The sequence below is a fragment of the Bufo bufo genome, chromosome 5 (assembly GCF_905171765.1).
Source record: "Bufo bufo chromosome 5, aBufBuf1.1, whole genome shotgun sequence".
NCBI lineage: Eukaryota > Metazoa > Chordata > Amphibia > Anura > Bufonidae > Bufo > Bufo bufo.
Window position 1 is genome coordinate 442,135,903 of NC_053393.1, and position 23,514 is coordinate 442,159,416.

The 23,514-nt window shown below is 44.6% G+C and overlaps 1 protein-coding gene across 2 annotated transcripts in view; it reads right to left on the reverse strand.

Annotated features, from left to right (window-relative positions):
• The window catches only part of CREB5 (cAMP responsive element binding protein 5), a 505,301-nt gene extending 482,128 nt beyond the window's left edge, over positions 1-23,173 (reverse strand). For both annotated transcript variants that reach the window (XM_040433574.1, XM_040433575.1), the window contains exon 1: positions 23,078-23,173. The gene's annotated coding sequence lies outside the window, so the exon portion shown is untranslated. The remainder of the gene's footprint in view (positions 1-23,077) is intronic.
• Positions 23,174-23,514: the final 341 nt, after the last annotated feature.

Sequence of the window (23,514 nt, forward strand, 5' to 3'; positions counted from 1 at the left end):
CGTGAAAAACGCACAATATAAAGCTTGCTGCGATTTTCACGCAACGCACAAGTGATGCGTGAAAATCACCGCTCATGTGCACAGCCCCATTGAAGTGAATGGGTCCGGATTCAGTGCAAGTGCAATGCGTTCACCTCACGCATTGCACCCGCAAGGAAATCTCACTCGTGTGAAAGGGGCCTTAGTAAATCAGGTTTTTCTTTTTTGGTTTAAGTCTGACCTAATGGTTGTTTTCTTGTACAACAGGTTCATATTCACTTAGGCTACTTTCACACTAGCGTTCGGAGCGGATCCGTCTGATGTTTCATCAGACGGATCCGCTCCGATAATGCAGACGTTCGCATCCGTTCAGAACGGATCCGTCTGCATTAAAACTTAGAAAATTTTCTAAGTGTGAAAGTAGCCTGAGCGGATCCGTTCAGACTTTACATTGAAAGTCAATGGGGAACGGATCCGCTTGAAGATTGAGCCACATTGTGTCATCTTCAAGCGGATCCGTCCCCATTGACTTACATTGTAAGTGTGGACGGATCCGCTCGCCTCCGCACGGCCAGGCGGACACCCGAACGCTGCAAGCAGCGTTCAGCTGTCCGCCTGGCCGTGCGGAGGCGAGCGGAGCGGAGGCTGAACGCCGCCAGACTGATGCAGTCTGAGCGGATCCGCATCCATTCAGACTGCATCAGGGCTGGACGGAAGCGTTCTGCTCCGCTCGTGAGCCCCTTCAAACGGAGCTCACGAGCGGACAGCAGAACGCTAGTGTGAAAGTAGCCTAAGACTGGTCTAATTAGTATGTGCATGAAATTAGGCGCAAGTCTCTATGAAAGTAGGCAAAATGTAACGCAAGTTATGCAAGAGTAATAGTGGCTCTCCCAGATTACTCCCTTGTCTGGATTGGTGATCTTGTCTGGAGTGGCTCGCCTAACCACTGATAAGTATCGAGATGATAGAAGTAAAGAAATCGACAGGCACTCTATATATGTATTTTTTTTACAAAAGTTTTAAAAATATTTTTATTAAAATATTATATTATTAAAAGTTTATATTGTTAAAAATCTATTGGTTGGTTGTTTTCTTGTTGGTTTATAATGAGAGATAGGGTGTTGTAGTGAGAATGTGCTGGGATTATCACCCGGATGGTGTTGGGGGGGAGGGGATGGTGAGGTATAAGGCTACTTTCACACCTGCGTTCAGGTGTCCGCTCGTGAGCTCCGTTTGAAGGGGCTCACAAGCGGCCCTGAACGCAGCCGTCCGGCCCTAACACTGGGTTCAGACCTGAGCGTATTTGATATGCGCGTTTAACGCGCGTTTTTGTCGCGTGTTTTTGTGCGCGTTTTTGTCCATAGTCAACGCGCGTATTACAGCAGTGTCCTATGGCCGCAAACGCGCGACAAAACGCCCCGAAGAAGCTCAAGAACTTGTTTATGCGTCGGGCGTTTTTCAGCGCGTTCGAACGCGCTGTAAAACGCAAAAATGTGAACCAGTCCCATAGGGAAGCATTGGTTTGCATCGGTTATGCGTTTTACAGCGCGTTCGAACGCGCTGTAAAACGCGCAAGTGTGAACTTAGGGTAATGCATTCTCAGTGGAGGCGGATCCACTGAGAATGCATCCGCCTGCCAGCGTTCAGCCTTCGCTCAGTGAGCGGACACCCGAACGCTGCTTGCAGCGTTCGGGTGTCCGCCTGGCCGTGCGGAGGCGAGCGGATCCGTCCAGACTTACAATGTAAGTCAATGGGGACGGATCCGTTTGAAGATGACACTATATGGCTCAATCTTCAAACGGATCCGTTCCCCATTGACTTTCAATGTAAAGTCTGGACGGATCCGTTCAGGCTACTTTCACACTTAGAAATTTTTCTAAGTTATAATGCAGACGGATCCGTTCTGAACGGATGCAAACGTCTGCATTATAGGAGCGGATCCGTCTGATGTTCCCGCTCCGAACGCTAGTGTGAAAGTAGCCTTAGTGTGTTGGAAATGCAAGTATCTAATCAATATTTAAATCGATGGGAGTAAATATTCGATAAATAATCGATAGGAAAAACAATAATCGATGAGAAAAATAAAATCGATGAGCATTAATGTTCAATGAAAATTACTATTACACTATATCCTGTGTAATTTTCATTGAACATTAATGCTCATCGATTTTATTTTTCTCATCGATTATTGTTTTTCCTATCGATTATTTATCGAATATTTAGGCCTATTGCACACGACCGTATGGCTTTTTCAGTGTTTTGCGGTCCGTTTTAAACGGATCCGTTGTTCCGTTTTTTGTTTCCGTTTCCGTTCCGTTTTTCCGTTCCGTTTTTCCGTATGGCAAATACAGTATACAGTAATTTTATAGCAAAAATTGGGCTGGGCATAACATTTTCAATAGATGGATCCGCAAAAAACGGAACGGATACGGAAGACATACGGATGCACTTCCGTATGCATTCCGTTTTTTTGCGGACCCATAGACTTTAATGGAGCCACGGAACGTGATTTGCGGCCAAATATAGGACATGTTCTATGTTAAAACGGAACGGAAAAACGGAAAAACGGAAACGGAATGCATACGGAACACATTCCGTTTTTTTTGCGGACCCATTGAAATCAATGGTTCCGTATACGGACCGTATACGGACCGCAAAAAACGGCCAGTAAACGGGAAAAAAAAACGGCCGTGTGAAAGAGGCCTTACTCCCATCGATTTAAATATCGATTAGATACTTGCATTTCCAATACACTTATACCTCACCATCCCCTCACCCTCCCCCACCACCATCCGGGTGATAATCCCAGCACATTCTCACTACAACACCCTATCTCTCATTATAAACCAACAAAAAAACAACCAACCAATAGATTTTTAACAATATAAACTTTTAATAATATAATATTTTAATAAAAATATTTTTAAAACTTTTGTAAAAAAAACAACAATAAATATCCTATAAAAAACAGATATAGAGTGCCTGTCGATTTCTTTACTTCTATCAAAATGTAACGCAACTCACCACTCAAAGCAGAAAAAAATAAGACTGTCGGAAACAGGCTTTTTACTCATGAAAATAGGCACAGACACTATAGTAAATGTGCCCTAAGGCCTCTTGCACATGAATGTTGAACGGCAAATGGTGGGTCCGCAATACACGGGGACTGGCCAGTGTGCACTCCGCATAACGGATCACAGAGATCCGGAACGGAAGCACGGATCGGAACCCCACGGAAGCACTACAGAGTGCTTCCGTAGTGTTTCTGTCCGTGCCTCCGCACCGCAAAAAATAGAACTTGTTCTATTTTTTTGCGGTGTGGACGGATCACGGACCCATTCAAGTTGAATGAGTCTCGATCCGTCCCGGCCGCCGCAGGGACGTTACCGGTGCATTGGGGAACGCAAATTGCGGTCCCCAATGCACGGAACGGATGCTTAACGTTCGTGTGCAAGAGGACTAAGGGAACGGCCACAGAGTCAGGTTTCTGATGCAGTTTTGGAAGCCAAAACCAGAAGTGTATCATAAATGGAGAGAAAGTATAAGGCCTATTGCACACGACCGTATGGCTTTTTCAGTGATTTGCGGTCCGTTTTTCACGGATCCGTTGTTCCGTTTTTGTTTCCGTTGTGTTTCCGTTTCTGTTCCGTTTTTCCGTTCCGTTTTTCCGTATGGCATATACAGTAAACAGTAATTACATAGATAAAATTGGGCTGGGCATAACATTTTCAATAGATGGTTCAGCAAAAAACGGAACGAAAACGGAAGACATACGGATGCATTTCCGTATGTGTTCCGTTTTTTTGCGGACCCATTGACTTGAATGGAGCCACGGAACGTGATTTGCGGGCAATAATAGGACATGTTCTATGTTAGAACGGAACGGAAAAACGGAAATACGGAAACGGAATGTATACGGAGTACATTCCATTTTTTTTGCGGAACCATTGAAATAAATGGTTCCGTATACGGACCGTATACGGAACGCAAAAAACGGCCAGTAAACGGGAAAAAAAACCAGCCGTGTGCAGGAGGCCTAAAGGACAGATACAACTTTTTTTTTATTCACTCCTAGTTTTAGTTTCCAAAAATGCATGCAGAAACCTGACAGTGTGGCCAGACCCTTATACATTACTATCACCATGGTACGAGCTGTTGCTAGGGCAACACTTAGTGGGATAGATTTCTCAAAACTAGTGTAAAGAAAAACCGGCTTAGTTACCCATAGCAACCAATCAAATTCCACCTTTCATTTTTCAGACCTCCTCTGGAAAATGAAAGGTGGTATCTAATTGGTTGCTATGGGCAACTAAACCAGATGTCCTTTACACCAGTTTTGATAAATCTCCCTCAGTGTGCCTTAACAGTAGTCCTAGGGCCGTTCACAGGTTTAGGCCGCTTTCACATGACCGTTTTTTTTTTCCGTTTTGCGGGCCGTTTTTTGTGTTCCGTATACGGTCATTTCAATGGTTCCGCAAAAAAAAGGAATGTACTCCATATGCATTCCGTTTCCGTATTTCCGTTTTTCCGTTCCGTTGAAAGATAGAACATGTCCTATTTTTGGCCGCAAATCACGTTCTGTGGCTCCATTAAAGTCAATGGGTCCGCAAAAAAAACTGAATGCATACGGAAATGCATCCGTATGTCTTCCGTATCCGTTCCGTTTTTTGCGGAACCATCTATTGAAAATGTTATGCCCAGCCCAATTTTTTCTATGAAATTACTGTATACTGTATATGCCATACGGAAAAACGGACCGGAAACGGAAACACAATGGAAACAAAAAACGGAACAACGGATCCATTTAAAACGGACCGCAAAACACTGAAAAAGCCATACGGTCGTGTGAAAGAGTCCTTAGGATTTGATGAGGACTTTGGTGCCCATTCACATGGATTGAATTTAAGTCCACAATCTCTGTCCACATTATGGATATGCAATAGGCAAATCTGTCACTTGCAAACACACCCTTACGTATACACACAGTCCTGAGGTCCTTTCTAGGTCCTCTGGGCCAACTGAACATGGGTTTCCCAGTCCCTGATTGGGTCACCAGGTCACCACTTGACTGCGGCAATGAAAGGGTTAAACAGCTGGGCTCAGAGGGACAGATGGGCACTTGCTCTAGAAATCATAAAAAACGACCCTTGGTGGTTATTAAAGGGCTCAATGACAAACGACAACCCTATAATCTCTTTAGGGGCTTTTCTTTGAGTAGTGTAGTGGCTCAGCACTATCACCTGACCCAACCTATGTTTTTAGTCAGCTGGGCATTTAATAAGGCTGTGTTTACAAGCGGGGTATTTGTTACGGCACCAAAATCCCACAATAAAGTACAGTATAATCTGTTTAGGTGAAGATTTACAAAACCTCATTTACAAGCTGTGGAAAAATTTACGCAAATGAGTAACACAAGTCGATTTGTTGTGGATTTAGAGCCATTTCCACAGCTGACGTTTGCTCTGTGAGTAAACCTGGCCGTGGGCCCCATACATAGGAGAGCAGTGGGGATCCTGAGCAGTTCCATGCTGTATACGTCCATCGGGTCTTCTGTATACGCAGTCCGTGTGCCACAGCGTGAAAAAATACAATGCCATAATGATATCCATTCTTTCCCACAGTAAAGACTTGCTGTCACTGCCCCTGACATGTATACGGAACCATTCATTTCAATGGTTCCGCAAAAAAAACGGAATGTACTCCGTATGCATTCTGTTTCCGTATTTCCGTTTTTCCGTTCCGTTCTAACATAGAACATGTCCTATTATTGCCCACAAATCACGTTCCGTGGCTCCATTCAAGTCAATGGGTCCGCAAAAAAAACGGAACACATACGGAAATGCATCCGTATGTCTTCCGTTTCCATTCCGTTTTTTGTGGAACCATCTATTGAAAATGTTATGCCCAGCCCAATTTTAGCTATGTAATTACTGTATACTGTATATAACATACGGAAAAACGGAACGGAAAAACGGAACAGAAACGGAAGCACAACGGAAACAAAAAACGGAACAACGGATCAGTGAAAAACGGACCGCAAAACACTGAAAAAGCCATACGGTCGTGTGCAATAGGCCTTAGGCTACTTTCACACTAGTGTTTTCAATTCGTCATAGGATCTCAATAGCGGAGGAAAACACTTCCATTTTGTCCCCATTCATTGTCAATGGGGACAAAACTGAACTGAACGAAACTGAGTGCACCAGAATGCATTCCGTTCTGTTTGGTTGCGTCCCCATCGCCAAGCAGCGTTTTTCTGTTCGTGATGTGGTGCGGAGCAAGACGGATCCGTCCTGACACACAATGTAAATCAATGGGGATGGATCCGTTTTCTCTGACGCAATAGAAAACGGATCCGTCCCCCATTAACTTTCAATGGTGTTTATTATGGATTCGTCATGGCTATATAAGACATAATACAACCGGATCCGTTCATGACGGATGCATGCGGTTGTATTATTGTAACGGAAGCGTTTGAAAACGGAAGCGTTTGAAAACGCTAGTGTGAAAGGACCTTAGTAACTACTTGCATTCCCCATGTAATAACAATCCTGGAGCATCTATTCTTATGATTCTATGCTGTGCCATTCCTTTTGATTTTGGCCGCGCGACTAGGATTTTGGCCACGCGACTGAAGATTGCAGTGTAGTCAGGCTGCTATAGGAATGGGCCGCTGTGTGAGTCACGAGATGTGATTTTTTGAGTTTTGCCTGTCACTTGTCACAGCAAACATGCGAGTTGAGCTGTGACCACATTCATTCTATGGCAGCCCAGCTACACTGCAATCTTTGGTAGTACGATGGATGTTGGTCCAAAATCACTGTGTAGACGTACAGTATGTTAGGGCTTCCTGCACATGGTGCAGATTTGTGTGCAGAAAATATGCATGAAATCTGCACCAACTCCACACACAAAAAAGCCCCATTATTTATTATATATTATATTATTTATAGTGGTTTTGATGCATTTTTTGTGGGTTTTAGGCTGGTTTCACACGAGCATTGCGGGAAAAGATGCGGGTGCGTTGCGGAAACACGCGCGATTTTTCCGTGCGAGTGCAAAACATTGTATAATGCGTTTCGCACGCTTGTGAGAAAAATCGGCATGTTTGGTACCCAAACCCGAACTTCTTTACAGGTTTTGTGTAGACTGTATTATTTCCCCTTATAACACGGTTATAAGGGAAAATAATAGCATTCTGAATACAGAATGCATAGTACAATAGGGCTGGAGGGGTTAAAAAAATGAAAAATAATTTAACTCACCTTAATCCACTTGTTCACGCAGCCGGCATCTCTTCTGTCTTCTTCTTTGTCTTTGAGGAATAGGACCTTTGATGACGTCACTACGCTTATCACATGGTCCACAGGGATCACCAGTAACGATGCATACAAAAAAGTAGGCCCAGTCCTAATTCTCTGCCTGGTTGGACCAACAGATAGGAAGCGGTTTCCAAAAAGTGAGTTCATAAATACCCCACCCTCCATATCTGTATACTTGGTTGGAAAATGTAAAAAAAAAAAGCTTTCTTTTTTCAAACCCCTCCATCAGAACCTCTACATCTGTTAAACGTTAGCCTGATCTCAATAGTATGTACGGCAATTAGATTATTGATGAAGGTAGAATGGCGCTGTTTATACCCTAATGCACAAAATATCCCGCTTATCACATGGTCTGTCACATGATCCATTACCACGTGATGAGCATAGTGACGTCATCAAAGGTCCTATTCCTCAAAGAAGAAGACAGAAGAGATGCCGGCTGCGCAAACAAGTGGATTAAGGTGAGTTAAATTATTTTTTATTTTTTTTAACCCCTCCAGCGCTATTTTACTATGCATTCTGTATTAAGAATTCTATTATTTTCCCTTATAACCATGTTATAAGGGAAATAATAAAGATCGGGTCCCCATCCCGATCGTCTCCTAGCAACCGTGCGTGAAAATCGCACCGCATCCGCACTTGCTTGCAGATGCTTGCTATTTTCACGCAGCTCCATTCACTTTTATGGGGCCTGCGTTGCGTAAAAAACGCACAAAATAGAGCATGCTGCGATTTTCACGCAACGCACAAGTGATGGTGAAAATCACCGCTCATGTGCACAGCCCCATAGAAATGAATGGGTCGGGATTCAGTGCGGGTGCAATGCGTTCAACTCAGGCATCGCACCCGCGCGGAAAACTCGCCCGTGTGAAAGAGGCCTTAGCCCTAATGCACACGGCCGTTGTTGCACGCTGTCCGCCTCCGTTGCTCCGTTCCGTGGCCCCGCAAAAAAAAATATAACCTGTCCTATTCTTGTCCGCGCTTTGCGGACAAGAATAGGGAGTTATATTAAAGGCTGTCCGTGCCGTTCCTCAAATTGCGTTTTTCACGCTCGTGATAAAAAACTGAATGTTTACAAACAACATCTCTTAGCAACCATCAGTGAAAAACGCATTGCCTCCGCACTTGCTTGAAAGAATATAGAACATTCTGCGATTTTCACGCAACGCACAAGTGATGCGTGAAAAACAACGCTCATGTACACAGATCCATTGAAATGAATGGGTCCGGATTCAGTGCGGGCGCAATGCGTTCGCCTCACGCATTGCACCCGCGCGGAAAACTCGCTCATGTGAAAGGGGCCTAAAAACCGCACATAAATCCTTGCTATTTATTGCGGTTTTGGTGCAGATTTGATGCAGATTTTCCACAGATCTCATCCTTCTATTGAAAAGGGTGAAATAAGCAATACAAAAAAAAATGCTACAACGATTGACATGCTGCAGATCCGCACAGCAAGTCAACACGTGCACCAACATTAAGAGACATTTAGGCCACCCTACACCACTCTGGCATTCCTACACCTGGGTATCATCTCCAGTATCACTAAAAGGGGCCCTGTGCTCTTGTTACTTCATTGCAACTGGCGTCACCAAAACAAGTACTTTTTCCTCTTTAAGGGCCCTGGGGGGAGGTGCCCGCTGCAGAAGCACTGATTGGATAGTGTCACACTGTGCAGGGACACCCCCCCCCCCCCCACTGTGCAGGGACACCCCCCCCCCCACTGTGCAGGGACACCCCCCCCCACTGTGCAGGGACCCCCCCCCCCCCACTGTGCAGGGACACCCCCCAACTGTGCAGGGACACCCCCCACTGTGCAGGGACACTCCCCCCCCCACTATGCAGGGACACCCCCCACTGTGCAGGGACACCCCCCCACTGTGCAGGGACACCCCCCCACTGTGCAGGGACACCCCCCACTGTGCAGGGACACCCCCCCCCCCCCCACTGTGCAGGGACACTTCCCCCCCACTGTGCAGGGACACTCCCCCCCCACTATGCAGGGACAACCCCCCCCCCCACTGTGCAGGGACACCCCCCCACTGTGCAGGGACACCCCCCCACTGTGCAGGGACACTCCCCCCCCCCACTATGCAGGGACACCCCCCCCCCCACTGTGCAGGGACACCCCCCACTGTGCAGGGACACCCCCCCACTGTGCAGGGACACCCCCCCCCCACTGTGCAGGGACACCCCCCACTGTGCAGGGACACTCCCCCCCCACTGTGCAGGGACACTCCCCCGCCCACTATGCAGGGACACCCCCCCCCCCCCACTGTGCAGGGACACCCCCCCACTGTGCAGGGACACCCCCCCACTGTGCAGGGACACCCCCCCCCACTGTGCAGGGACACCCCCCACTGTGCAGGGACACTCCCCCCCCACTGTGCAGGGACACTCCCCCGCCCACTATGCAGGGACACCCCCCCCCCCCACTGTGCAGGGACACCCCCCCACTGTGCAGGGACTTTTATAGTTGAGTGTTGGCAACTCATTTATAAACCTTTGATCAGGAATAACAGAGGAATGGCACAACATAGATTCATAAAGATAAATGCTCCAGACAAGGTCCTCTCTAAGAACTCTGTGTACAGATCTATGACAGATTTCCTTATGGGTACTGTACATTTGTTATCTGTAATAAAAAAAAAAACAGGTAGTTCAATGGGAGAAACTCCTTGAAAAAAATGTACTTTTCTGTTTTTGTATATTAGCCACAGGGATCACCAGTAAACACCAGTAACGATGCATAGAGAAAAGTAGGCCCAGTCCTAATACTCTGCCTGGTTGGACCAACAGATAGGAAGCGGTTTCCAAAAAGTGAGTTCAGAAATACCCCACCCTCCATATCTGTATACTTGGTTGGAAAATGTAAAAAAAAATAAAAAAATTATTTTCTTTTTTCAAACCCCTCCATCAGAACCTCCACATCTGGTAAACGTTAGCCTGATCTCAATAGTATGTACGGCAATTAGATTATTGATGAAGGTAGAATGGCGCTGTTTATACCCTAATGCACAAAATATCCCATTGAGCAAGATCATTACCATGAGGCTAAGCCCAATTTAAAGTGATGCATTCCAACGCGATTCATTTCTTCTGCTATTCCTTATGCTTTGCATAAACGTAAAACTTTCTCAGCACCAGAGTGCGACCCTCTATGACCGCGAAGAGGTTAACTGGCAGATTTACGAGGCTGACTTTACCTAATAAGCCGCTTAATTTATAGCCTAAAAGACTGCAACCGATGCAGTGCTGAGCCACAGTAACAATTTATACCACTAACAGCCAAATTATGTTGGTTGTGACAGCGACCGAGGCCACACATTAACCCACCCACTTCCGTGTACCGTCGAAAGGCGACGTTCTTTGCAGAGAAATAGCGACAAAAAGGATCTTACATTCTACAATTCATCCACCCTATGGTCAAGGTATAGGCAAATGCACGGCCTTCGGAGACACGTAGACAGCAGACCTAATTCTAAGGACGATAGATTGAATCAGCGTTTGCAAAGGAGAGAGCAGTTTTATAGCTTTCTTTTATATCAGTGCCATAGAGAAAACTCAAACCAGACACAAACAGCCAAAAACCACATGAAGACATAAATTTAATCAGCACGGGTTAAGAGCTAATTATAGGGTTAAAGATTTCAAAACATGAGCAGGCATTAACGATATTGCCATGTGGCCCAATCAGATTTTACCAAATTAATAGGAAACATTCTTGCAATTGACTTGGGAAAGCGGTTTTGGGGTCGTGTTTGCACGAGTTGCGTAGAACTTGTAAACTCTTTAAAGGGACGCATAATAATCCAGAGCTTGGGAGCATGCCTTCAGACGCTGACCATGTGGCCATACAATAAAAAAGCCAAAATTTAGCAGCACTCCACATAGGGAGAAGATGGAAACTTTATTCACCCGTGTGCACAATGTTCCAGCTGTGCCCAAGGGACCTTCTTTTTCATTCTTTGTGATGGTGAACACTGTCAGGCCGCACATATCTGTACAGTACACCTATAGATAGCTCTTGGCCAATCGCTTGCTAGGCCATATATCCCTCCCGACACCCCCGTATACACGTGCAAGCTCAGCTTGGCCAAGTGTGCACATGTTCTAAATAAGGCTCCAATCACACATCCACAATTCCGTCCCGCATTTTGTGAAACAGAATTGCAGACCCATTCATTTCTATAGGGCCGGATGACCCGCACATCCGAGTCCGCATTTCCGTTCCCTAAAAAAATAGAACACGCCCTATTTTTGCGGACAATAATAGGCATATTCTATTAGTGCCGGCAATGTGCGGTCCGTAAAATGCGGAATGCACATTGCCGGTGTCCGTGCTTTGCGGATCCGCAAAACACACACGGATGTGTGAATAGACCCTAAGTAGAAGGAAGAAAGCCACTGCCAGGCACCTCTGGTGGCAACTTATTTTCCCTGATTTTGGGCCCGCGTCCGATCTGCATTTTTTGCACATTGTACGCACCCATTCATTTCTATGGGGCCTCAGAAAATGCAGACAGCACACAGATGTTATCAGCCTAAAGACTCGTTCACACGAACGTGGTTTTGGTCCGCATCTGAGCCGCATTTTTTGCGGCTCGCGTGCGGACCCATTCACTTCATCCGTTGCTGCGTTCCGTGGCCCCGCAAAAATTATTATGAGTCCTGTCCTATTCTTGTCCGTTTTGCAGACAAGAATAGGCATTTCTATAATGGGCCTCCTGTTCTGTTCCACAAATTGCGGAAGGCACACAGGCGGCATCCGTGTTTTGCGGATCCGCAATTTGCGGGACCGCAAAACACGCCACGGTCGTGTGAACAAGCCCTAATGCTGATGTGAGTGCTGTCTGCATCCATGTTCCCATTCCACAAATTATAGAACATGTCCTAATAGGCGTTTCTATAATAGAGACCGAGGAAAGTCCGAGATGCACACGACCAGTGTCCATATTTGGCCGACCCGCGGTTTGTGGACCACAAGACGGCAACGGCCGTGTGCACGAGGCCTAATATATATGATATAAACATTTGATGAGACCCTTTACCTGAGATCCCTGGATAAATAACCAGCATATAGGGCAATCAGTCTAAGGCCTGTTGCACACGACCGTATGGCTTTTTCAGTGTTTTGCAGTCCGTTTTTCACGGATCCGTTGTTCAGTTTTTTGTTTCCGTTGTGCTTCCGTTTCTGTTCCGTTTTTCCGTATGGCATATACAGTATACAGTAATTACATAGATAAAATTGGGCTGGGCATAAAATTTTCAATAGATGGTTCAGCAAAAAACGGAACGGAAACGGAAGACATACGGATGCATTTCCGTATGTGTTCAGTTTTTTTTGCGGACCCATTGACTTGAATGGAGCCACGGAACGTGATTTGCGGGCAAGAATAGGACATGTTCTATGTTAAAACGGAACGGAAAAACGGAAATACGGAAACGGAATGCATACGGAGTACATTCCTTTTTTTTGCGGAACCATTGAAATGAATGGTTCCGTATACGGACCGTATAACGGAGCGCAAAAACGGCCAGTAAACGGGAAAAAAAACCGGCCGTGTGCAGGAGGCCTAAAAGTGAAAAGACAGACCACATGTGAATACGTGCTTGTCCATGCCCAGACTACATGGGCCATTTCTCCTTGTAAAGCAATCAATTCATGAAGAAAATCAGTGATCGGTTCCAATAGTAAATATACCCCTTTTATCTTATCCGGCCTGTTTGTATATTCTTTTTTCCAAGAAAGGCATATACAAATGACGGCTCTTATAAAATGTACCGCTCCCCTGAACATTAACCAACAGGAATTATTTATTGGGATACACTAGAACGGTACTTGGGTGAGACATATGATCGCCTGACACAGTATCACTTACAGCATGTGCCTGAATCAGCAAGAGTCCCTAGCTCCAAACACTTCGGAGCAACCTGGGATTTCAGGACACTATAAAACTACAGTATAAAAGTATGTCCTCAGCTTTTACCTCCTGTATAATAGAACTATAATATATATATATATATACACACACACACAAACTATCTATATATACACAGCATATACTATCTCATTCTATATATGTATATACTATATCTATATATATACCGTGTTTATATATATACATATATATATATATATATATGCGTACACAGTTCAAAAGTGTTGAAAAAAGTGCAAAATCTTCAAAAAATGATATATATATATCTTATCTATCAAGAGGTATGCAATACAGTAAATACAGTAAGGCCTTTTTCACAACATGTTAAAAGCCATGTGAAAGCAAGAATAGTCTCATCGCAGAAGATGTTTGGCCCCATTTTTTACAAACCAAAAAATGAAGTAGCCAAAAAATGTGGCGCAAAATGGAGCTTCAGAGGAGTCCTGTTCTATCAAGAGAGTGCTAGGTTCTTAGTCAGCAGAATAAACAGATCCAAAAAGTCCCAGTCTTTCTCTTAATATGCCAGCACCCTACGGGTGCATGCACAAGGTGCCTATTACAAGCCGGATTTTACAGGTGGCGCATACGCAGCGAATACAGTACCTGCTGTAAGTAGATGAGATTTTTCACACAGAATTTGAGTTGCAGCGCAGATTTTGCAATCCACAATATGCTGTTTGTGCAAAGCTTCAGTGCACTCCTTGCAATGCAACAGGTGAGATCTGGGGCAAATCTGCCACGAAATCAGCAAAAACCCATGCGTATTAGGCCTCTTGCACACGAATGTTGTGCATCCGTTCTGTGCATTGGGGACTGCAGTTTGCGGTCTCCAATGCACGGGCAACGTCCATGCGGCGACCGGAACGGATCGAGACCCATTCAACTTGAATGGACCTGTGATCCGTCCGCCCCCACAAAAAAAATAGAACAAGTTCTATTTTTTTTTGCGATGCGGAGGCACGGATGGGGTTCCGATCCATGCTGCTGTCCGCATCTCCATGATTGCGGACCCATTCAAGTGAATGGGTCCGCATCCGTAATGCGGAATGCACACGGGCCGGTGCCGTGTATTGCAGACCCGCCCTATGCGGGCCGCAATATGGCCACGGGCACACAACCTTCGTGTGCAAGAGGCCTTATGGTGCTGATTTGATGCGGAATCACAGTGAAAAACCGCTCAAAAATCCACATATACTACATCGCCGTGTCCATACATACTCTTAATGATCCAGTCCTGAACACAAGCGTTGCTTTCATAATTGACAAATTAAAATAAATAAATTAAATTAAATTAAACTTTTTAAAAAGTAAAATGCATGTGATACGTTCCGAGCGGTTTTCTTCAAATGAAAAAACAACTTGGATATGTACAGTAATAAGTGGGACGTATTAAACAGGTGTGAATAATCTGCATTCACCTATTAATACGTCCATTGAGTCTTAGCCATAAATCTTACAGCCTAAAGACGATACAATGCGTAATTCAGAAACCAATTAAGGTGTACGTTTCATATTCCAATCTTCAGTATCTGACAAAGTCATGTTCTCCATGAGCGGCCGTCATATTCAATACACAATAGGTTTGTGTGTTCCCAGCCCCTTATACTGGACATTCTGTACGCTCATGAAACGACGACCTGGAAATTTGAAGGTAACTGCAGTTTTACGTTAAGTTATGATACAAGATTTTCCACTAACCAATAAGCAGGTAGGTTGGAGAGACATGGAAAATTCGGCTAAAAACCCGTTTTACAGTTTGGCCTACTACAGAATCAGCTCTGTTGTGAGCGCTGAAGGTGAAGGCTATCAAACGAGCATTCATATGAGAGCTTTCACCAGCCATGAGACTGCGCCACCTAGTAACACAGCTGTGCTCCTGCCGAAAATTCACTTATTTATTACTGTATTTTCTGGTAGAAGAATAATAACTCACTATGGAATAGAGACAACTCAAGATATATATATAGATATATTTTCATTATTATTTATCCCCCCCCACATTTCATTTAAATACACAATGGAAGTGAAAGGGAATTTATGAACATCTGGTCCAAACACAGTTTCTCAATGGAACTCTCCCCCCTATGACTTCCATGATAGAGACTACAAAGAGGTTGTTACTATAGTGAAATATCCTAGATGGTTTTTTTAATGTTTTTTTTACTATAACTACGGTATTTCTCAAATGCACTGCTGCATCAGCCCAATACACCTAAAATGAGAACTTTTACTTTCTCCTTATAAGCAAATCTAAAGTAACTTATGTATAATTTTCCTGTTGATTAGAATTATTTCATAGGAAACGTATTGGGCCTGTTCGCATTAAAAGCATTTATTCGAATGAAAGGCTATTCGTTTTATTTAAAAAAAATAATAATTTTGCGTCAATGAACGGGTGATTTCTTAAGGGTTAATTTGAATATCTGCCATTGGTTCCCCTGTATAAGCCTATGTATATAATTTAGGGAGAAGCAAATGTCCATTTTAGCGTGAAACCGTCAGCCCTGGAATCAGCTGTCCGGTCAGAGGATTGGGCCAAAAAAGGTTAAGGACCTGTAGTGTAACGAGGGCGAGCGAATTCTCTGAAGCATTACCCTGGACGGCTTCAAATAATATGGTTAATCACTTGCCAATAATCAAACGCTCCATTGAGGCTTTATATGTAATACATAGCTACCGTCCTGCATCACAGACTGCAAATATATTATAGTTATTGAGCAGTGACTGAAGAGCACACATAGACTCACACAAGTATAGACGTCTTATCTGTCTCATATCCATCTATCTATAGATCTGTCTCATTATCTCTCCATCTATCGCATGAGCACATTGGCTCAGTGGTTAGCAGTGGTGCCTAGCAGCACCGGGGTCCTAGGTTCAAATCTGACCAAGGACAACATCTGCATGGAGCTTGTATGTTCTCCCCGTGTTTTTATGGGTTTCCTCCCACACTTCAAAGACATACTGATAGGGACCTTAGATTGTGAGCCCCATTGGGGACAGTCGGATGCTAATGTCTGTAAAGAGCTGCGGTATATAGTAGCGCTATATCAGTGCGTAAAATAATTAACTATCGATCTCTATTCAGCTATTCATTTTATATCTATCTATTTATCTATCTAATATCTATCTATTCATTTATCAAATATCTATCTCTAGCTATCTTATATCTATCTATATATCCATCCGTCTATCTCATATCTATCTCTCTATCCATCTATCTATTCATTTATCATATATCTATATCTATCTCTAGAGAGCAAAAGAAGGCAGCACTCCAGAGTAAGGCCTCATGCACACGAACGTTTTTTTTCACGGTCCGCAAAAACAGGGTCCGTAGGTCCGTGATCCGTGACCGTTTTTTCGTCCGTGGGTCTTCCTTGATTTTTGGCGGATCCACGGACATGAAAAAAATGTCATTTTGGTGTCCGCCTGGCCGTGCGGAGCCAAACGGATCCGTCCTGAATTACAATGCAAGTCAATGGGGACGGATCCGTTTGACGTTGACACAATATGGTGCCATTTCAAACGGATCCGTCCCCATTGACTTTCAATGTAAAGTCCGGAGTCCCTTTTATACCATCAGATCGGAGTTTTCTCCAATCCGATGGTATATTTTAACTTGAAGCGTCCCCATCACCATGGGAACGCCTCTATGTTAGAATATACTGTCGGATATGAGTTAGATCGTGAAACCTCATTTCCGACAGTATATTCTAACACAGAGGCGTTCCCATGGTGATGGGGACGCTTCTAGTTAGAATATACTACAAACTGTGTACATGACTGCCCCCTGCTGCCTAGCAGCATCCGATCTCTTACAGGGGGCCGTGATCAGCACAATTAACCCCTCAGGTACCGCACCTGAAGGGGTTAATTGTACTATCACATCCCCCTGTAAGAGATCAGGGCTGCCAGGCAGCAGGGGGCAGACCCCCCCCCCCCCCCCCCCCAGTTTGAATATCATTGGTGGCCAGTGCGGCCCCCCCCCCCCCTTCCTCCATTGTAATAATTCGTTGGTGGCACAGTGTGCGCCCCCCCCCCCTTCCTCCCTCTATTGTAATAAATCGTTGGTGGCAATCATTGGCCCCCCTCCCTCTATAGCATTAACAACATTGGTGGCCAGTGTGCGGCCTCCCATCTTGCGCCCCCCCCCCCCCCCCCCCGATCATTGGTGGCAGCGGGTTACTAGCAATAGTACAAGATTCATACTTACCTGGGAGCTGTGATGTTCGTGTCCGGCCGGAGCTCCTCCTACTGGTAAGTGACGGTTCATTTAGCAATGCGCCGCACAGACCTGTCACTGTCACTTACCAGTAGGTGGAGCTCCCGGCCGGACACGAACATCGCAGCAGCAGGTAAGTATTAATCTTCTACTATTGTACTATTGCTAAGTAACCATGGCAACGAGGACTGTAGTAGCGTCCTGGTTGCCATGGTTACCGATCGGAGCCCCAGCGATTAAACTGGGACTCCGATCGGAACTCCGCTGCCACCAATGATGATGGGGGGCAGGGGGGGGGGGGGGAGATGGGAGGCTGCACACTGGCCACCAACGTTGTTAATGCTATAGAGGGGGGGGGGGCAATGGGGGGCGCACACTGTGCCACCAACGATTTATTACAATAGAGGGAGGAAGGGGGGGGGGGCGCACACTGTGCCACCAACGAATTATTACAATAGAGGGAGGGAGGGGGCGCACACTGTGCCACCAACGAATTATTACAATAGAGGGAGGGAGGGGGCGCACACTGTGCCACCAACGAATTATTACAATAGAGGGAGGGGGGGGGGGGGGGCCGCACTGGCCACCAATGATATTCAAACTGGGGAGGGGGGGAGGGTCTGCCCCCTGCTGCCTGGCAGCCCTGATCTCTTACAGGGGGATATGATAGTACAATTAACCCTTTCAGGTGCCGCACCTGAAGGGGTTAATTGTGCTGATCACGGCCCCCTGTAAGAGATCGGGTGCTGCCAGGCAGCAGGGGGCAGTCTTGTACACAGTTTGTAGTGTATTCTAACTAGAAGCGTCCCCATCACCATGGGAACGCTTCTGTGTTAGAATATACTGTCGGTTCTGAGTTTTCACGAAGTGAAAACTCAGCTTTGAAAAAGCTTTATGCAGACGGATCTTCGGATCCGTCTGTATAAAAACTAAACTACGGCCACGGATCACGGACACGGATGCCAATCTTGTGTGCATCCGTGTTCTTTCACGGACCCATTGACTTGAATGGGTCCGTGAACCGTTGGCCGTGAAAAAAATAGGACAGGTCATATTTTTTTCACGGCCAGGAAACACGGATCACGGATGCGGCTGCAAAACGGTGCATTTTCCGATTTTTCCACGGACCCATTGAAAGTCAATGGGTCCGCGAAAAAAAACGGAAAACGGCACAACGGCCACGGGTGCACACAACGGTCGTGTGCATGAGGCCTAAACTTGAAAAAAGTGGACGGTTTATTCACTCATTCAGCGACGTTTCAGCTCTCTCAATGGAGCCTTTTTCCTGGAGTGCTGCCTTCTTTTGCTCTCTATACAATTTGGGATCTTGGTCACAGGTCCCCAGGAGGATTTTTTTTGCACCCGTTTACATTGTGTGCTGCTTTTTTCTTTTTTGTATCTATATCTATCTCTAGCTATCTTATATCTATCTATCTATCTATCTATCTATCTATCTATCTATCTATCTATCTATCTATCTAATATCTATATATATATATCCATCCATCCATCCGTCTATCTCATCTATCTATTAATCTATGGTATATCTATATCTATCTCTAGCTATCTTATATCTATCTATCTATCTATCTAATATCTATATATATATATATATCCATCCATCCATCCGTCTATCTCATCTATCTATTAATCTATGGTATATCTATATCTATCTCTAGCTATCTTATATCTATCTATCTATCTATCTAATATCTATATATATATATATATCCATCCATCCATCCGTCTATCTCATCTATCTATTAATCTATGGTATATCTATATCTATCTCTAGCTATCTTATATCTATCTATATATCCATCCACCCGTCTATCTCATATCTATCTCTCTATCTATCTAGAAATAGAAAATGTAATGGGCAGCACTGCAGTAATCGTATAAATGTGGAGTGCCAGTGGCTGAAGAAGCGATCCACCAACTTTACAAAAAAAATAAAAAATGAATTCCACAGCACTTCCAATAGAAAAATGTGCGTTATTTCACCAGATAGCGACGTCTCAGTCCTCTCAATGGGACCTTTCTCAAGCAGTGACTATCTATCTATCTATCTATCCATCCAAGCAAAAGAGCCACAGCATGACTCTGGAAAATGCAATGGTGGGTGCCAGTAATCTGTGCCTTGATCCAGAGTAAGGGTCCATTCACACGTCCGTGTGTGTTTTGCGGATCCACGAATCTGCAAAACACAGACATCGGCGATGTGCGTTCCGCATTTTGCGGACCGCACATCGCCGGCACTTAATAGAAAATGCCTAATCTTGTCCGCAATTGCGGACAAGAATAGGACATGTTCTATATTTTTCGGGATCAGAATTGCGGACCCGGAAGTGCGGATCCGCAATTCCCGATCCGGGCAGCACATCGTGCTGCCCCATAGAAATGAATGGGTCCGCAATTCCGTTCTGCAAAATGCGGAACAAAATTGCGGACATGTGAATGGACCCTAAAATGTCCAATATCCGGACAATATTGCATCACTCCAGGATATCATTGAGAATTCAGCAATTTATTCACTCATGTTCAGTGCGACGTTTCAGTCCCACATTGGGACTTTTTTCAAGACTGAAACAAGTCCCAATGTGGGAGTGAAGCGTCGCACTGAACATGAGTGAATAAATTATACTGTTTATCTATCCAATATCTATCATATGTCTATCTGTCTATGTATCTATCATCTATATATCCATCTATCCGTGTGCATATGTAAGGTTTCTACAACCACTGCAGACTGAGGATGAAGATGCACTTGCACCATTGTTTAGTAAACTATTATACTTTACCGTTGTCTTTCAAGGCACATTTACATTTCCACCCCAATATACTCCTGTAGTTATGGTTTCACAGGATACATATCACTTTACTTAAAATGCAGAAATTTTCATTTCACATTATCTGCAAATTAATTTAAAAAAACAACAAAGACAAATTTAAAGTTCTTATTCTATAAAATCTAAATAATTAGGAAACGGTCGCTCCAGACGCATGTCAAACAGGGAGCATGAGGACAAATTAATATTTAGTAATACTAATACTCAGCACACGGCAGCCAGCCAGAAGTGTGTGGAGTTCCAGTTTTGTGGAATCCATCTTTAACTCTTTATTACTTCTGATTACTACCTAAATGGCTTACATGACGGTCTCACAACGCTGCACGTGCCATAGAGTAACATTACAGTGCAGTAGTATTATAAAGCTATAAGACGGCAATATATTATGTATTAGAGAAATAAGGATAGATAGATAGATAGATAGATAGATAGATAGATAGATAGATAGATAATTAGATAGATATTAGATGACGATAGATAATTAGATGATAGATAGATAGATAGATAGATAGATAGATAGATAGATAGATAGATAGATAGATAGCACAGTAGATAGATGCATAGTAGATACTGTCTGTAGATAGATAGATAGATAGATAATTAGATAGATATTAGATGACGATAGATAAACAGATGATCGATAGATCGATAGCACAGTAGATCGATGCATAGTAGATACTGTCTGTAGATAGATAAACTGTAGTGTTCATATAGACTCAGTAGAAATTCATGTACATTTATAAGTTGTATTTTTACCATTTTATCATGCCCCCCCCCAATCATCTATTCCAAACTCTACCTTGACAATAAGTTCTAAAAACTTTAAACATTTTTGGGCCTTCCCTGCAAGTCGTACAATTCCTCTCCTATACCCGCTAGCTGGTTCTTATTACTGTTATTAATGCCCGTCTCGGTTGATCTCCCTTCTATCCTAGTGACCCTCCAGACCTTTACGTACCCCCCTTTTCTTCTCACGCTTTCTGCTCCATTCATACATTAGGTGGGTGGAGAGGGAAAAGGGAAGATCAATGGTTTGGGGGAAATCAGGCTTGTTTGTTTTTCATCCTAATGAAGCACCTCTTGTCTTTTAACTTTTGGGGTTACACAGTTAAGGGGGAGACACAGAAGAACTTTGCATAAAGTTTACGAACACATAAAAAGGTGTGATTTTAACGTCCGAATGACGGGTCTTAATGAACGCTGTCCTGGCAGGGACGGCCTCAAGGAGCCGGCAGGAACTTCAGAGATTCAATCATGGAGTGAAATGAATTCCGTACTGGCAATTCTAATGTGACTGTTCAGTTGGACCAGCGCTTGTCTGGTGACAGCACCGACTATATGTCTGAGTCCAGATTCCCACCAACTCACAGCGCATTAAAACAACTGGTACTGCACAAAAGAAAGATGTCAGTGTGTTCAGCAGTGTTTATCTGGGAGGCAGACTGCACGGTCAGCAGATCTAACTCCTGAACCCTTCACTATCTGAAGCTGGTGATCGTACCCTCTTCCTAGGCTGCGGAATGATGTAATGGCCCCGTGTCCAGCATTATTCCCAGGGATGTCTGCGAGGAAAACATACAAATACTGACACCTAACAACCAAATACGCACAAAGCACCCTCCAACGCAGGCAGCAGAGCTCGTCATCACATAACGCGTAGGAAGCAGGGGCGGTCAAGAGCAGAATAAAAGAATGAGCCCATATACATGGTAATAACTCCTTATTAATAATACAGGTGTTGGACAGAAGTAGCAGAGCCGAGATTGTCATGTATATCGACTACACTCCAGCTGTTGGGAAACTACAACTCCCAGCGTGCGCACTAACTCGGCCGTTCTTGCAACTCCCGTGGAAGTGAAAGGAGGATTCTCGGAGTTGTAGTTTCAGAACAGCTGGAGTGCCGCTGCCGGGGGCTTCTGGTCCTCATCCTACGTGATCTGTACATATCCCCATGTGCGCCCAGTAGGGCAAAAAAAAACAAAAAACTAATTCAGCTCTGCTACATCTCGATATTTAGTAATACTCAATGAATCGCTGATAGACTAATGAGATACTAAAATCAGATTAGGATTTTTATAGATTATTACATAACTCTCATGCAATTTGTGTATCGGAGAGAACAGTGTCCCCCAGTTCCCAGAGAAGTATGCCACGACACGACTCAGCGTCCAATCCCAATATAAGCCCCCCCCCCCCCCCGTCCACGGTTGGCTTGACAACCCTTGAACAATGCAGGAGTTATCTGTGTCTTATGTATTGTAGTCGATGGGGATGGCCGTGAAATGTATTGTCTTCTATGTGGCGGATGGCACCAGCATATTAACGACTTGCTAATGACCTAACTGGACTCCGTTTGCCCAGATCAGCTGAGACAAAACAAAAAAAAAAAAAAAAAGTTTTCCAACTCCCACTAAAGTTGGTGAAAAGTGCTAAAAAGTGAGTGGCGCTTCAGCCTGATGGCTGGGCAGGTTGTAAAGTATTGGGGCGAGATAAGCAGCACACCCCTCCATCCACCTGATCTACTGACAACACCAAAAACTGTCACTGTCATCCTGAATGAAACTGCTAGGAAGCGGATTTAACCCCTTCAGGCAGAGGACTGTCGGCACACTTTGCGGACAGCAGGTGACAGATCTGACATCCTACACATTACCAGCATCTAGAATGCAAAGTTTCAAGTGTAGATCTACTGTCCCTTTAAATGGAATGACCATCTAATTCATTGACAACTTTTCAATGTATCCAGTGGGGTCCACTTACCCAGCAAGTGTAGAAATCAGCAGCTATGTGAGGAGACTGTGGGGTCTTGTCAGATGGAAGGAACTTGGCTCCGCGGCTGAAGCAGGTAAGTAGCGCTAGAAGTTTATTTGGCTGCAGCATGTACAGTGCAAAGACTTGGAGCAGCAGCTAACTCTTCACAGGCTGCTTAAAGACTCTGGGCTTCTTTCTGGAGTGGGGAGTGACTTTCCCCCTGCATCACACATACACACACACACATTTAAAGACACAGTGCCATGTACTACAAAAGAACCACGTTGGACTGGGGGAAGATTACAATACGTTCTATTTAGAGCCGCATTACATCATCCCCTGGTGACGTCACGTGGGATTCCTGAACTTCTAAATCATAGCATGGAGCGGAGGGGGTGTGGCCGGGGGGCTGGCCGGCACGCCCCCCTGGAGGCTGGTGGTGGAGC